Here is a 12834-nt window from a genome sequence, read left to right as displayed (position 1 = left end):
ATGGTTGAATGTGATTAGAAATCACAAATAATCAATTAGATTGATAAATGGATAACCCGCTAAGAGTTAGTGGTTAGAAGAAGAAATAATTGCAGTCGAATTGCAATTTAATTTAATTAATTAGATTTAATTAATCGGACTTGATCATGAGTCCTACTTGGAGTGGAATTCATGAAGTCCTAATTGGATTAGGATTTCAAATTAAATTAGAGTCCTACTTGGAATAGGATTTCTAAAGTCCTAATTGTCTTAGGGCTGAAATTTGAACAAGTCCTGATTAGATTAGGATTTTCTTAAGTCCTAATTAATTTTAAATTTAATCTAATTAATTTCATGACTCCTAATTGGATTAGAATTGAAGAGTTCAATAGAGTCATGGTTCAATTAAATCCTAATTGGATTAGGATTTGGAATAAAAGGAAATGCATGCACCTAATTCTATTTGGAATAGAATTGAACCCAAGTATTGAACCCAATCCTCCCCACTTAATTTGATTAAGTGGGGGCTGATTTAAATGGACTAGAGGGAGGGGCCCACGCCCCTCCCTTTGGGAAGAGCGTGGAAGAAAAAGGAGGGGCGTAAGCCCCTCCTTGCTGCCGTATTTAGATGATAAGGATGAGCTCCTTAAAAATAGGAGCTCATCCTTATCTCATGTAAAGCTAAAAGGAGGAGGGGTTCGGCCCCTCCTCTTATCCTTTCTTCTTGTGCATCACGGCAGCAACATCCCCCTCTCATTTCCTCCATCAGCCGCAAGAGAGAAGGATAGAAAAGAAGCTTGGCGTGGCCCTCTTCCTCCTCCTCTTGGTTCTAGTGCAAGGAAAAAGAAAAGGTTGTGAAAGGCCTTGTTTTCTTCTTCCTAGATTCTTCCTTCTTCTTCTTCCTCTCAAGCCAATCAAAGGTTGATTCAAAGGAGAGGATATCAGCCATCTAAAGCCATCTCTGCAAGAGAGCTAGCACCCCGGAGAGATCCAAAGGCTTCGATCGAATCATTACCTCGCGTGGATACCCGTAGAGGCCGGATGCGTGTGCGGCTTCCACTGAGCCTTGATCAAATACCACGTAAATCAGATTTGCGGAGATCATCTACCCACACAAGGTGAAGATCTGATCTTCTTAATAATTTTAAAATGGTTTAAAATAATTTAATTCTAATCTATCTACAAACGAAAGATTTTAAAATACGTTCATGCGATTAACGGATCCCGCATATGTTTTTCCGCTGCAATCTGAAAATTATTTCGAAATTTTCATGGTATATGAGGGATTCTAACAGTGGTATCAGAGCCATGTTTATGTAGATTAAGATTAGAATTAAATTTTTAAAGGCATTTTAGATCTGAAAATTAAATGATTATGCTTGCTGAAAATTTCTGCATGCAGAATTTTCAGCTTGCTGATTTTTCTGCATGCTGATTTTTGGATGCTTAATTTAATGATTCTAATGCTTTGATAATGTGATTACAATTATTTAGAATCATATCTTGCATAATCAGCAAGTCATGAGATGAAATAATCAGTTAAATATCAGATCTGAAAATAATTTTTATGCATGTGATGCGTATAGTGATGATCATGGATGAACCCTTTTGAATGTGCTGAAATGTTCTGCGATGTTCTGTGATGCATGTAATTTTAATTTTTAGATGCCTGCATGCATATTAAATTCATATATTAGAGACCTGCGTGTCTCATAAAAAAGGGTTGTAATTTATTCTTTTATTTTATTTTAATTTTTAAAGCAATCTGGGATGTAATCTGTGATGTGTGTTGCACGTCGATGGTTGATCGATATGTACATCAACAAGCTCAACATGCACGGATCGAGATCAAGGGTTGATTGAAGATGGATCAAGGAGTTGATCACAATTGGACCTAGAGGATCAAGATCGAGTCAAGAGTTGAAGACGATCAAACCAATTGACGTGCATGTGCTTGTAAAATGACCCCATCCTGGATCCATGATCATCACCATTTAATTTTATTTTTGATAAATGCCTGGATGTTTAATGCTTATGTTTATGCGGGTAGATTTATATTTGCATGAGATGTGAATACGCGATCGAGTGAGACCTAAATCGAAACCTCCCTAATCAGTCGAGGGTGAACCAACATGAGTTAGTCATATTTGATTAATTGATCTAATTGGTGTCTAGGCAAGCCTATAAGGTGGTTACTTAATTAGGACCTTACTCTCTGAGTAAGGGGAGCCTCCCACCTGCTTACCTGGCCAATTGTTCGATTACCTCTTATGAAGAACTCAAGTTGCAAACACTAAGACTTGATTATGCAATATTAAATCCATAGGTCTTCCACCGTAGTAGAGCTGCTAAGGTCTTTTCAGTGTTGATTTGTCTCGGCTGGACACAGTGGGCAAGTTGCATCGGGGGACTGAACCTCTCTATTAGACATGAGATTTGTGGGGTAAAGGTGGGGTTGGGCACCGATAACTGTTAGGTGAGGACCCAATGACGACTTTATTTCTGCGGTTATACGGTGGGTCCGACTTAACTAAGTAATGGGGCCAATAACTGTTAGGTGAGGTCTTCATCACTTAGAGACCAAGTGCCACTGCAATATGCTTGAGAAGCATTGTACAAGAGTTGTACACACATCCATTTATATGTCACCAATAACTGTTAGGTGAGGCGGCATGTAAATCGGTGAGACCACAGTACCCACTAGAAATTCTAGTCGCGTAGGATTTTCGTTTCTCCATCAGGAGAGTATGAGGGATTCGAAAAAATAGTGAGAGCACATTTATTCTAAAAGTCCCTAGAATAAATTAAGTTCAAGTATAAAGTCTAACTAGAATCTTTACTCTCTACAGATCACAATGTCAGCTTCAAACCCTTTGACCCGAATCCTTGAGACCAACAGACTGACCGGAACCAACTATAAAGACTGGCTTAGAAACCTGAAAATTATTTTGAGTTGTGAGAAAATAGGGTATGTGCTCGAGAATGATATTCCTAGGCTACCAGCACGTCCTACTGATGATCAGCGTGAGATGCATCAGAAGTGGACTGATGACGACATTACGGTCAAGTGCTATATCATGGCATCCATGACTAACGAACTTCAATGCCAGCATGAGAACATAAAGACTGCTAGGAAAATACTGGCTCACCTGTAAGAGTTGTATGGTGAGCAGAGCCGCACTGCACGCTTTGAAGTGTCCAAGAGGCTCTTCAAGGCAAAGATGCGCGAGGGGCAGTCTGTCCACGATCACTGTTTTACTATGATCAAGGACCTCGAGGAGCTTGAGAAGCTCGGTATGTCCATGCATAAGGAACTGCAGATAGATCTAATTCTGCAATCCCTTCCTGATTCATTTGGTCAGTTTATAGTAAACTACCATATGAATAAAATTGAATGCACTAAGACCGAATTGTTGAATATGTTGGTAACTACTGAAGGGGCCTTGAAAGGTTCAAGGGGCTCTGTTCTGGCTGCTGAGCTGACTTCTGGTTCCAAGAGAAAGTCTACTTGGAAGAAAAAGAAGCCTGCAAAGAAGCACAAGAAAGACAAAAAGCCTAAGAAGGAAGTTCATAAGAAAAAGGCTGATGAAAAAGGAAAATGTTTCCACTGCAACGTCAACGGCCACTAAAAAAGGAACTGCCCTTCATACCTCGAGAGCCTGAAGAACAAAAAGGACACACCTTCTGAAGGTATGTTAGACTTGCTCGTAATTGAAACTAACCTTACGATTTCTTCTACTTCTAGTTGGATTATAGATTCTGGTTCTAGTGCTCATTTGTGCGCTACTATGCAGGGTCTAAAGGAAAGTAGGAGGCTGGCGGAAGGTGCAGTGACCCTTCGGATTGGCAACGGGGCAAGAGTTGCTGCTGTAGCTGTGGGCACCTATCCTTTGCGATTACCGTCTGGATTTAGTTTATTACTTAGAGACTATTATTATGTCCCTGCTGCTAGCAGAAATTTGATTTTTGTTTCATGTTTAGCACAGGATGGTCATGTTATGACATTTGATAAAGACTGCTGTTCTATTTATTTCAAAAATAAATTAGTTGCACGTGGTTTCATGATTGACAGTCTCTATCACTTGCATATTGATGTGTCTGTAAATATGTCTGAGCAAGTGGTGAATGCCATAGGATCTAAAAGATCCAGAGATGAGATAAATCAGAAGTATTTGTGGCACCTCAGGCTTGGCCATATTGGAGAGGACAGAATGAACAAAATGGAGAAAGATGGGCTTCTCGGCCCATTGACTTCTGAGTCATATCCATTTTGTGAATCCTGTCTTCAAGGAAAAATGGCTAGATTATCTTTTGTAGGACATGGGGAGAGGACCACTAAAATACTTACCCTATTACACACTGATGTGTGTGGCCCATTTGATGTGTCAGCCAGGGGTCATTATTCATACTTCATTACCTTTATCGATGACTATTCACGATATGGGTATGCGTATCTTATGAGATACAAATCTGAGTCTTTTGAAAAGTTCAAAGAGTTCAGAAATGAAGTAGAAAAACAGACTGGAAAAACCCTTAAGGTTCTTCAATCAGATCGAGGAGGAGAATACCTTAGTGGAGAATTCCGGGATTATCTCAAGAAAAATAGCATAGTCTCACAATGGACGCCTCCAGGTACACCTCAACTCAACGGGGTGTCAGAAAGGAGGAATCGGACTCTATTGGATATGGTCCGATCCATGATGAGCTTCACTGATCTACCTATGTTTCTTTGGGGAGATGCCTTATTATCCGCAATTTATTTATTGAATAGAGTTTCCTCTAAATCCGTTCCTACCACACCGTATGAGATATGGCATGGTAACAAGCCGAGTCTTGGTCATCTCAAGATTTGGGGATGTCCGGCCTACGTCAAGCGACTACAGGCGGACAAGTTAGAGTCTAGGACCATAAGTACTCGTTTTATTGGATATCCTAAAGAGTCATTAGGATACAATTTTTACGTCTCAGATGATCACAATGTATTTGTGAGCCGACATACCGTCTTCTTGGAAAAACAGTTTATCCTTGATAGAGGTAGTGGGAGAAAAATTGAGCTTGAAGAGAGAGTCTCTGAAAAGCAACGAGTCATGGATCCTATAGAACCTATTCATACCGAGCCAGTACACGTAGTACCTCCTCCACCTCGTAGATCTAGTAGGGTCTCCCATCCTCCCGATAGATACTTAGGTATACTAGTAGAGGACACCGAGGAAATGTTCCTCATGGGAGATAGGGAACATGTAAAGGATCCCAATACCTACAATGAGGCGATATCAGATATCGATTCCGAGAAATGGCTGGAAGCCATGAAGTCAGAGATAGACTCCATATATTCCAACCAAGTCTGGACCTTAGTAGATCCACCAAAAGGTATAGTACCTATTGGATGCAAATGGATCTATAAAAGGAAGATAGGTTCGGATGGAAAGGTAGAGACCTATAAGGCAAGGCTAGTGGCGAAAGGGTATAGTCAGCGCGAAGGCATTGACTATCAGGAGACTTTTTCATCTGTAGCCATGCTAAAATCCATTCGAACATTGCTTGCCATTGCAGCGTTTCATGATTATGAAATATGGCAGATGGATATGAAAACTGCTTTTCTGAATGGATATCTTGATGAAGATATCTATATGGAGCAGCCTTTGGGTTTCACTTTCAGTGATGGAGATCACAAGGTCTACAAGTTGCAAAGGTCCATCTATGGACTAAAGCAAGCATCTTGGAGCTGGAATACTCGTTTCAATGATGCAATCAAATCGTTTGATTTCATCAAGAACGAAGAGGAACCGTGTGTTTACAAGAAGGTTAGTGGGAGTGCTGTCGTGTTCTTCGTACTGTACATGGATGACATCCTCTTGATTGGGAATGATGTTCCCATGCTAACCTTGGTCAAGGTCTGGTTGTTAAAAGAGTTCTCCATGAAAAACCTTGGAGAAGCATCCTACATTTTGGGGATTAAGATCTATAGAGATAGATCTAAGAGGTTGCTTGGCCTATCACAGAAGATGTACATAGAGGAGGTACTGAAGAGGTTCAGTATGGAAAACTCCAAGAGGGGTCTATTACCCCTAAGGCATGGGATTCATCTCTCCAAGAAGATGTGCCCCAACACATCTGAAGAGATTCAACGTATGAGCAGGATCCCTTATGCTTCTGCAATAGGGAGCCTCATGTATGCCATGCTGTATACACGACCTGATATAGCCCTTGCTGTGAGTGTCACTAGCAGATATCAGTCGAATCCAAGCGAAGAGCACTGGACAGCTGTGAAGAACATTCTTAAGTACTTAAGAAGAACTAAAGATTTGTTCTTGGTTTTTGGAGGAGCATCGGAGTTAAAGGTAGAAGGATACACAGATTCAGACTTTATGACTGATATTGATGATAGAAAGTCTACATCTGGATATGTGTTCTTGTGCAATGGTGGTACGGTAAATTGGAAGAGTTTCAAACAACCGATCATTGCTGATTCTACCATGGAAGCTGAGTATATCGCCGCCTCTGAAGCTGCAAAGGAAGCCTTCTGGTTCAAGAAATTCATTGCAGAGCTAGATGTAATGCCATCAGATGCCATCACACTCTACTGCGATAATAATGGCGCCATAGCTCTCGCTAAGGAGCCAAGGTCTCATCAGAAGTCCAAGCACATAGAGCGGCGTTTCCACCTTATACGCGACTATCTCGAGAAGAAATATGTCGAGGTCCAGAGAGTAGACTCCGCGGACAACATGGCAGACCCGCTCACTAAACAGCTAAGTCAGCAGAAGACTGAAGCCCACCTTAAGAAGATGGGACTTAGATATATGGCTGATTGGCTTTAGTGCAAGTGGGAGATTGTTAGATGTATGCCGTAGAAGCCAATCTGGCAGACACATTATTTATTCTGGGACATAAATTTGTACTTGACTTTATTATTATTGAATAATAAATGGGCATCTTTTCATTCATATTGTTTATGTGTCTATGAATCGTCCAAGAAATTAATAAGATGATGATACATATTCTCAAGAGTTGAGAATTTGAGCCATGTATCATTGGTGATTAATTTCTAAATGCTCCTGATCAATGGATCATTACGAGGACGGTGATCGATCCGATCAGTGCACAGATCGCTTTTCTTATGGATGGACGAGACTCAAGTCCACAGTGTAGGGACACTGAAGTGAGAGTGCAGGTGCTTGTTAGAGAACAAGGGTACTGAGCAGGACCAAGACAAGAAGTCACTTGGATGTCTATCCACTCGTCAGTGACTTACTTGATGTTGCAGTAGTGTGACTGGTCCTTTGACCTGCGGTGCTTCGGCTACTCACAGTGAGGTTATTGTAGTTTGACTGCACATATACATGGTCTCTAGTCATATGGGTCCTTGTTGTGTAGATTGGCTGCAGTAGGTTCACTGTAGGAGTAGGGTATGCACTTACATGGAATCTATCGACCTTGATAGAAGAGGAGAGATCCTATGTGATTTATTAGACAGAGTTCTAAGACCTTGGCCAGGGCAATAATATATAGTGGAGAAAGAGTTTTCCACTATCGAACTCAAGTCGAATAAATCTAGACATATGACAGACGACGGGGTTTGACGAGTTATCCATGACCTCCGGTCTATAGGGATCCGCGATAGAAGGACTGTATCATACGATAACTGCACCTAGAGGTTCATCATTCTATTCTGCTGGGTAGCCACTACATACTGCTAGGTGTCACTGGTGGATGGTGAGACTCACAAGGATCATCTTGATGGTCGATGAACCCTGATGAGTTGAGTTGGAATTGTTTCAACCCATTGAAAGGAGTTTTCAATGATATTGTGATAAAGATCGCAATATGTCTCACTACCAGTCAGAATAGAACCTATGGGGTCACACACATTAGAGGTATTGACCGATCCGATGGTTGAATGTGATTAGAAATCACAAATAATCAATTAGATTGATAAATGGATAACCCGCTAAGAGTTAGTAGTTAGAAGAAGGAATAATTGCAGCCGGATTGCAATTTAATTTAATTAATTGGATTTAATTAATCGGACTTGATCATGAGTCATACTTGGAGTGGGATTCATAAAGTCCTAATTGGATTAGGATTTCAAATTAAATTAGAGTCCTACTTGGAATAGGATTTCTAAAGTCCTAATTGTCTTAGGGTTGAAATTTGAATAAGTCCTGATTAGATTAGAATTTTCTTAAGTCCTAATTAATTTTAAATTTAATCTAATTAATTTCATGACTCCTAATTGGATTAGAATTGAAGAGTTCAATAGAGTCATGGTTCAATTAAATCCTAATTGGATTAGGATTTGGAATAAAAGGAAATGCATGCACCTAATTCTATTTGGAATAGAATTGAACCCAAGTATTGAACCCAATCCTCCCCACTTAATTTGATTAAGTGGGGGCTGATTTAAATGGACTAGAGGGAGGGGCGTGAGGATTTGGAATAAAAGGAAATGCATGCACCTAATTCTATTTGGAATAGAATTGAACCCAAGTATTGAACCCAATCCTCCCCACTTAATTTGATTAAGTGGGGGCTGATTTAAATGGACTAGAGGGAGGGGCCCACGCCCCTCCCTTTGGGAAGAGCGTGGAGGAAAAAGGAGGGGCGTAAGCCCCTCCTTGCTGCCGTATTTAGATGATAAGGATGAGTTAAGGAGCTCATCCTTATCTCATGTAAAGCTAAAAGGAGGAGGGGTTCGGCCCCTCCTCTTATCCTTTCTTCTTATGCATCACGGCAGCAACATCCCCCTCTCATTTCCACCTATCAGCCACAAGAGAGAAGGAAAGAAAAGAAGCTTGGCATGGCCCTCTTCCTCCTCCTCTTGGTTCTAGTGCAAGGAAAAAGAAAAGGTTGTGAAAGGCCTTGTTTTCTTCTTCCTAGATTTTTCCTTCTTCTTCCTCTCAAGCCAATCAAAGGTTGATTCAAAGGAGAGGATATCAGCCATCTAAAGCCATCTCTGCAAGGGAGCTAGCACCCCGGGGAGATCCAAAGGCTTCGATCGAATCATTACCTCGCGTGGATACCCGTAGAGGCCGGACGCGTGTGCGGCTTCCACTGAGCCTTGATCAAATACCACGTAAATCAGATTTGCGGAGACCATCTACCCGCACAAGGTGAAGATCTGATCTTCTTAATAATTTTAAAATGGTTTAAAATAATTTAATTCTAATCTATCTACAAACGAAAGGTTTTAAAATATGTTCATGCGATGAACGGATCCCGCATATATTTTTCTGCTGCAATCTGAAAATTATTTCGAAATTTTCATGGCATATGAGGGATTCTAACAACCGGACCATATCCAATAGAGTCCGATTTCTTCTCTCTGACACTCCGTTGAGTTGAGGTGTACCCGGAGGAGTCCATTGTGAGACTATGCCATTGTCCTTGAGATAGTCCCGGAATTCTCCACTAAGGTATTCTCCTCCTTGATCTGATCGAAGAGCCTTAAGAGGTTTTCCAGTTTGTTTTTCTACTTCATTTCTGAACTCTTTGAACTTTTCAAAAGATTCAGATTTGTGTCTCATAAGATACACATACCCATACCGTGAATAATCATCGGTAAAGATAATGAAGTACGAATAACATCCCCTGGCTTGCACATCGAATGGGCCACACACATCTGTGTGTATCAGGGTAAGTATTTCAGCGGTCCTCTCCCCATGTCCTATAAAGGGTAATCTAGCCCTTTTTTCTTGAAGACAGGACTCGCAAACTGGATATGACTCGGAAGTCAATGAGCCGAGAAGCTCATCTTTATCCATTTTGTTCATTCTGTCCTCTCCAATATGGCCAAGCCTGAGGTGCTATAAATATTTTTGGTTTATCTCATCCCTGGATCTCTTGGATCCTTTGGCACTCACTTCTTGCTCAGACACTTTTACAGATACATCCATATGCAAATGATAGAGACTGTCAATCATAAAACCACGTGCGACTATTTTATTTCTGAAATAAATAGAACAGTAGTCTTTGTCAAATGTAAAAACATGACCTTTCTATGCTAGACATGAAACAGAAATCAAATTTCTGTTAGCAGCAGGTACATAATAGCAGTCTCTAAGTAATAAACTAAAACCAGATGGTAGTTGCAGATGGTAGGTGCCCACAGCCACAGCAGCAACTTTTGCCCCGTTGCCAACCCGAAGGGTTACCGCACCTTCCGCCAGCCTTCTACTTTTCTTTAGATCCTGCATGGTAGTGCACAAATGAGCACTAGAACCAGAATCTATAACCCAACTAGAAGTAGAAGAAACCGTTAGATTAGTTTCAATTATGAGCAAGTCTATACCTTCTGAAGGTGTGTCACCTTTCTTGTTCTTCAGGCTCTCGAGGTATGAAGGACAGTTTCTCTTCCAGTGGCCGTTGACATTGCAGTGGAAACAATTGGTCTTCAACTCTTGAATTGGTTCTAAGCCTCCTTGATTCGATCCTTGATAAACTCTTGATCCCATCGCCATCAACCGCTTTGATCGCCGTTCATCTCATGCCTTGTCTTCAATTTGATCGTTGACGTACATCACATCACAGAAATACAACCAGATGTAAAATAAAAATAATAATAAATTACATCCTCTTTTAGGACGCACGCAGGCCTCTCAAAACATCAAATAAGATGCATGCACGCATCTGAAAAATTACATAACATTACAGATCACATCGCAGGTCATTACATTTGATACCAAAAGGGTTTGAATCCTATGATCATCACCACATGCAGCAATTACAATTTTCAGATCTGAAATCTAATTGATTATCTCATGACATAGGTTGCTGATCATGCTAATCATGATTCTAAACTTTGAAATCCCATTAACAATGCAATTAGAATCATCCTTTTATCACATAAAAATCAGCATGCAAAAATCAGCACCCTAGAAAAAATCCGCATGCAGAAAATTTTCAGCATGCATAATTATTTAAATTTCAGATCTAATAAGCCTATTAATAATTAATCCTTACCTTAATCTACGATGCCTAGGCTCTGATACCACTGTTAGGAACCCGCCCATGCCGCAGAAAAATTTAAAAATTTCAGATGCAGCAGAAGGGGCATGCGCGGGATCAACCGTTCATCGCATGAACGTTGTTTAAAACCGTTCGTAGATAGATAAGGATTAAAAACTTTTAAAAATATTAGAAGATCAGATCTTCACCTTGTGCGGGTAGATTATCACCGCAAACTGATGATCGTGGTTTTGGATGAAGGTTCGCTTGGGAGGAGGAAGAAGAAGGATGAAGAATAGTAAAGGAACAAAACCTCTGCAGCCTTCTTTCTTTTTCTTGCGTTGGAAGGAGGAAGGGAGGATGAAGAGGCCACCTTTCTTTTTCTTCCTTTGCTTGCGGCTGAACCAAGGAAAGGGGAGGAGAGGGGGCCACGAATTGGAGAGGGAGAGGGCTTCAATGATGCCCTAGGTCAGCCCCCACGCCTCCTCTTAAATAGCATGTAGAGCTCCTACTTTGTAGGAGCTCCTTGATAAACTTCCAAGAGGGGCGCCGGCCCCTCTTCTTTGCCGCACCAAGCAAGGAAAAGGAGGAGGGGCGTGTGCCCCTCCTTCATGGTTAACCTAATCCTCCTTTAAGGAGGATTAGGAAGGTCACTCATGGTTAGGTCCTAATCTAATTAGGCTTGGACCAAGGGTGAACCAATTTGGGTTTAATCTGGATAAGTCCTAATCCAATTAGAACTTAATGAACCATGACTCAATTGAACCCTTCAATCCTAATCCAATTAGGAGTCTTGTTGATTCATTAGATTAATAATTAATTAGGACTTAAGAAATCCTAATCCAATTAGGACTTATTTAGTTTTGGTCCTAAGCCAATTAGGACTCTGATAGGATTCCCAGTCCTAATCCAATTAGGACTCTAGGAATCCTACTCTAAGTAGAAATCCTAGTCCTACTCCAAATAGGATTTCCAGTCCTAATCCAATTAGAACTCTAGGAATCCTATTCTAAGTAAGAATCCCAGTCCTACTCCAAATAGGATTCCCAGTCTTAATCCAATTAGGACTCTAGGAATCCTATTCCAAGTAGGAATCGTATTTAAGTCCAATTAATTAATTTTCTTTGTTCCTTCTTCAACTATTTATCAATCGAATTGATTACTTGTGATTCCTAATCATAATTCAACCATCGGATCGGTCAGTGCTTCTAATGTGTGTGACCCCATAGGTTCTATTTTGACTGGTAGTAAGATATAATGTGATCTCTATCACAATACCATTGAAAACTCCTTTCAATGGGTTGGAACGATTCCAACTCTACTCATTAGGGTTTATCGACCATCAAGATAATCCCTATGAGTCCCACCATCCACCAGTGACACCTAGCAGCATGTAGTGGCTACCCAGCAGAATAGAATGATGAACCTCTAGGTGCAGTTATCATGTGATACAGTCCTTCTATCGTGGATCCCTACAAGACGGAGGTCATGGATAACTCGTCAAACCCCTTCGTCTGTCATATGTCAAGATTTATTCGACTTAAGTTCGAGAGTGGAGAACTCTTTCTCCACTGTGCAATTTGCCCCGGCCGAGGTCTTATGAACTCAGTCTTATAAATCACATAGGATCTCTCCTTATCTATCAAGGTCGATAGGTTCCTTGTAGATGCATACCCTACTCCTACAGTGAACCTACTATAGCCAATCTACACTGCATGGACCCATATGGCTAGAGACCATGTATTTGTGCAGTCAAACTACAATAACCTCTCTGTGAGTAGCCGAAGCATCGCAGGTCAAAGGACCAGTCACACTACTGCAATATCAAGCAAGTCACTGACGAGTGGATAGACATCCAAGTGACTTCTTGTCTTGGTCACGCTCAGTACCCTTGTTCTCTAACAAGCA

The 12834-nt window shown here is 40.9% G+C and overlaps 1 long non-coding RNA gene across 1 annotated transcript; it reads left to right on the top strand.

Moving 5' to 3' along the window:
• The first annotated feature begins 673 nt into the window (after positions 1-673).
• Positions 674-4042, top strand: LOC148715103 (uncharacterized). Its single transcript, XR_015984430.2, has 2 exons — positions 674-3669; positions 3774-4042. It is a non-coding gene; the product is annotated as an uncharacterized LOC148715103 (long non-coding RNA).
• Positions 4043-12834: the final 8792 nt, after the last annotated feature.

This window comes from Phoenix dactylifera, chromosome 1, assembly GCF_051530095.1.
Source record: "Phoenix dactylifera cultivar Ajwa chromosome 1, Ajwa_hap1_PhDact_Kaust_v1.1, whole genome shotgun sequence".
In the NCBI taxonomy this organism is placed as follows: domain Eukaryota; kingdom Viridiplantae; phylum Streptophyta; class Magnoliopsida; order Arecales; family Arecaceae; genus Phoenix; species Phoenix dactylifera.
The sequence above is the reverse complement of the archived record's forward strand: the minus strand, read 5'-3'. Positions and strand labels throughout refer to the sequence as shown.